Source organism: Octodon degus, unplaced genomic scaffold (assembly GCF_000260255.1).
Source record: "Octodon degus isolate 3935 unplaced genomic scaffold, OctDeg1.0 scaffold00190, whole genome shotgun sequence".
In the NCBI taxonomy this organism is placed as follows: Eukaryota; Metazoa; Chordata; class Mammalia; order Rodentia; family Octodontidae; genus Octodon; species Octodon degus.
Window position 1 is genome coordinate 2,837,558 of NW_004524766.1, and position 4,285 is coordinate 2,841,842.

General features: G+C 47.2%; 1 pseudogene; it reads left to right on the top strand.

The window, feature by feature from the left end:
• Positions 1-627: 627 nt before the first annotated feature.
• LOC101563885 lies at positions 628-2,235 on the top strand (annotated as a pseudogene).
• Positions 2,236-4,285: the final 2,050 nt, after the last annotated feature.

The window sequence follows — 4,285 nt, forward strand, 5'->3', positions numbered from 1 at the left end:
TTAAAAGAACTGTGCTAGAACTCTATACTACTTGAAGAGCTTCAAGCTATATTAAATGAAAGTAGCAAAGTACAGAACAGGCTTACAGTAAGCTATCTTTTGTGTAGAGAAAGGCATGAGAATATATATTCATATTTTATTTTGAGGTACTGGGGATTGACTCCAAGTTTCTTACTTCAAATTATACCCTTTCTTTACTTTTTTATTTTGAGACAGGATCTTTACTAAGTTTCTAAATTGCCCAGACTGTGTTTGAACTTACGGATCTACCTGCACTAGCCTCCAAGTCTGTGGGGATACAGGCCTAAACCCCATGCCTGGCTAATAGCTCCTTTTATATCCAAGAAGGAATTCTTAAGATGGCAGTAAAGAGATATTTCTAAAGGCATACACTCACAAGGACAAACAGAATAGAAGAGCAAGAACTAGCAAAATTTTGGAAGATAGAAAGCAGAATGAACGCTACTGACTCAGCAGCCCTGGAAAGCCCACTCTTTGCTGACAGTGGGAAAAGCCAAGGTGTTTTCACACGCAGGATGTCCAGGAGGCTCCCAGTGGTTATTTCCATGAACTTCTGGAAATTAATTTCCAGGAGAGTCTAAAACTAGAAGGATTAGTTGAAAGGCTATGAAGCAGGTAAATCAATCTCTGGTCTTACAGCCAGGCAACTTCTGTTCTGCAATATGATAGAAAATTAAAAGTTTGGTTTCTAAAGTGGATAAAACAACAAAACAAAAGGTAAACACTCTCTGGATTGAATTATACCAGGAAGGGGGTTGGAGGGAGGCGCAAAAATTTGCTTAAAACGAAGTGGTTGAGCATTGGGATACTAAATACCCAGGACATCCGGGACCCCCCCACTCCCCCTTGTGTTTCTCTTTCCCCACTTGGCTGCCATGAATTGGTCATCTAGTGTAAACAGGAGACATTTCTTATGAAATTCAGTCAGTCAAGAGGAAAAACAACAGAAAAACCCTATTAAAACAAGTCAGAGCTCATCTACCTGAAAAACCTAGAGTGGTCAGGAAAGATCTAGCATTGTTCTTGGGGGGAAGATACTATCTGCGGACACTGTGGACCTCCGGAAGCCCTGGGGGACTCCCATTGCACACAGGATGAGCCTGGCACAACGAAGAGGTTCTTGGCTACCCTGCTTGTCCTTGTTACCTCTTTGTCCATGTTCTGTCCGTCAGCCTTTCTAGCAGCCTGAGAAACTTGGCTGTGTGTGTCATCAGAAGACCAGGAGGGAATGGAATGAAGCCCTGGTGGGCAGCTGCTGGCCAGTAGCCTGTTAGAATTCTCCTGTGTCCTGTCAGGACCCACCATTACCCTCCAGGATTCTGTGGTCCCTGTTACCTCCAAGCTTGTGGTCATAACCCAGGGTTGACTGAGTCAGGAGCACGGGGGTCTTTTCAGCTATGTGATGTAATCTCTGGATGTGGCCCAGCCGCTTGACAGTGGGTCCCCAGAGCCAAGCATTCCCCTGCTCCCCACTAGGCCTTCCTCCAGCCCACCTAGGATTCAAGAGCCACCTGACAGTCAAGGAGCAAGGAGAACCAGGTTCCTGGAGGCTCAGGCCCAGGCCCCCCCTAATTCTCTAGAACTCTGGCTTGGGGCAACTTCTGGGTGAGCTAAGGTGCTAGCTGATTTTGCCACAGGCCTTCCCCAGGAGAAACCTGGTGCAGGAAGCCAGGGATGCCATCATAGGAACCTTACAGGCCCTCCATAGCTGTGTGTCTGATCTTGCTGTGGTGCTCCAAGGCTGCCAGGTGTCTGTTCAGGAACCAAACCTGAGGTTCCTGAGAGATAGAATGATACCTCTTGGATCAAAAGACCTGAACAGGCCCCACGAGAAGGAAGACAGAGGAGGCAATGGGAATAAAGACAGCCTTACCATGCCTTGTATGTCCAGCACTCCCCTTGCACACAAGATGAGCCTGGCAACACCAAGAGGTCCTTGGCTACCCTCCTTGTTGCCCTGACTTTCTGGGGCAGCTTGGGCCCCTCAACAGCCTTTGACCTACTAAGAAGCATTTGGTTTGTAGGTACACCACCTCTCTCCATCACTGTTGTGTCAGCCCACCTCAGCCCCTGCCTCAGCTATCACCTTTGTTGCCCTGAACTTCTGATCAGGACTGGAGCCCCAGCTTCCCTGCCCTGCTGCCCAGTCTCTCCTGGTTAGTAGCTCAGAGCAGTCTAGAAGCCTGGTCCTTTCCACCCATGAGACTTTACTGAGGGGACTGAAGTCAAGTCTGGGGCACAGTAACCTCATACCCAGTCACCTCCATAAAATTCCTGCTTGAAAGACAAAACAAGCCAGAACACCCTGCAGCAGAGACAAAAGATTAAATATAAAAAGCCAAAGATCAGCAAGTAACTGAGAAAAGCTTTTGTGTCAGTTTTCCCTTAGCTGGGATACAGCATCAAATACCCATGACTTGAGGGAGGAGAGGCTTAATGGGATTAAGAGATTCAGGGCATTTAGTCCATGGAAAGCTGGATCCAAGGCAGAAACATCATAGTATGTGGGCAGGGGAAGCAGAGCTGCTTAGCTCATGGTGGTTGGGAAGCAGCACAGGGGACCACACCCGCCAGGAAGAGGTAAAGCAGCAGATAGTGACCATGGCCCTGCCTCCATGACCCCCAGGCCCACCCAGGAGTATGCCCTGCCCCCCCCCCACAAGCTCCAGGTCAATCAAATTGAGTGATAGTTTAGCCATCACATCCCATCCATTGTCAATCTGGCAGGCACATTTCCTTAAATCATACTTAATCCCCAAATAGACATAAGCTCATAATTCTGCTTAACATAATACAATAATCTCATGTGCAGCCAAAACCAAAATAATCTCTTTCTCAAAGTCCCAAAAGTTTCAATAATTTTTCAAAGTTTAAGCCTGTGTCTCTTTTGAGATTCAAGACAAATTCTTAGCTGTGAATCTCTGTAAAAATAATAAGTTACATAGTCCTTAGGCATGGTGGCACAATGGCACAATTTAAACATTCTCATTCCAAAAGGGAAACAGGATAGAAACAAAATGGACCAAAGCAAGACCAAAACCAGCAGGGAAAATATTAAATCCTGTAGCTGCACATCCACATTCAGGATACATGGTGGTAAGATGTGAGTTCCCCAAAACTTGCAATCCAAATGGTATCTCTCTGGAGCTGTCTCCACTGACATCCTGCAGCTTTTCTTGCCAGGTGGTCCATGTTCCTGGCATCTCTGACTTCCTGGGGTCTCCACTGCACCTTTGGCTTCATTTCTACAGCTTCACACACTGCCCTCTCAAGGGCCCCTTGCCTGGCCTCCCAGGCCTCCTTTGGAATCTAAATGGAAGGTTCTCTGAACCTACAGCTCTTACATTCTATGTGCTGGTAAAGGCAGCATCACATAGGTGACACCAAGGCATGCTGTTAGTGGGGACAACAAGCAGGCCCCCTTGGACCATCACTGCAGTGGCCTTTGAGTGCCTGGATGGCTGAACATGGAGAAATGACTTCTTGGAAACCAGTTTTCTTGGAGACCAGCTGGAGTGAGGCGATGAGGGACTATCATGTCAAATAACAGTTGGCATTTTTACACCTGGAGCCTGCATGGGTGGGGTCTTGCTGGTTTCTGAGATACCCTCAAGTCGTTTTTTTCTTGGCCTTGTACAGAGTACTTGGCTTCTTTTTAATGGTGCTAATCTCTTCAGCAGCCATATCTTCTTTGGCTCCAACTTTAGTTCCTTCTCAGCCAAAATTCAAGTTTTTCAAATTTTTTTATGTTCTGCTTTTTGTCCCAAATCCTTACTGTAAAAGTAGCTAAAAGCAGCCAGCCTGCCACAGCTTGACGGTTGGGATGCATTTGAGTTCCCTCTGCCAGATCAGCTTTCACATTACTGGGACACAATATCTGACGTCCACAATTCAAAGAAGGAGAGTTTAAGTTTGGTTCAGGATTATAGGGGATGGAGTCCCTGGTTGGGGACCATCTCAGAGTCCGAGGCAGGAATGTCATGATGATGGAAGAACATGGTGGAGCAGAGCTACTTAGCTCACGGTGGCTGGGATGCAGAGCCAGGGAGCAGCCCAGAGAGGAAGAGTGAGGGATGAGATAAGGTGCCCAAGGTCATACCTCTCTGACTCACCAAGGCACACCCACAGGTGTGTCCCCTAATCTCCTGGGAAGCTCTCAAGTGTGTCAAGCTAACCATTACCACTTTAAGGTGGAACATAAAGACTGTAGGAGACACTGTGTGGTGGGGCTATGATCTGGCCTCCCAGAACTCAGGCATTCTTG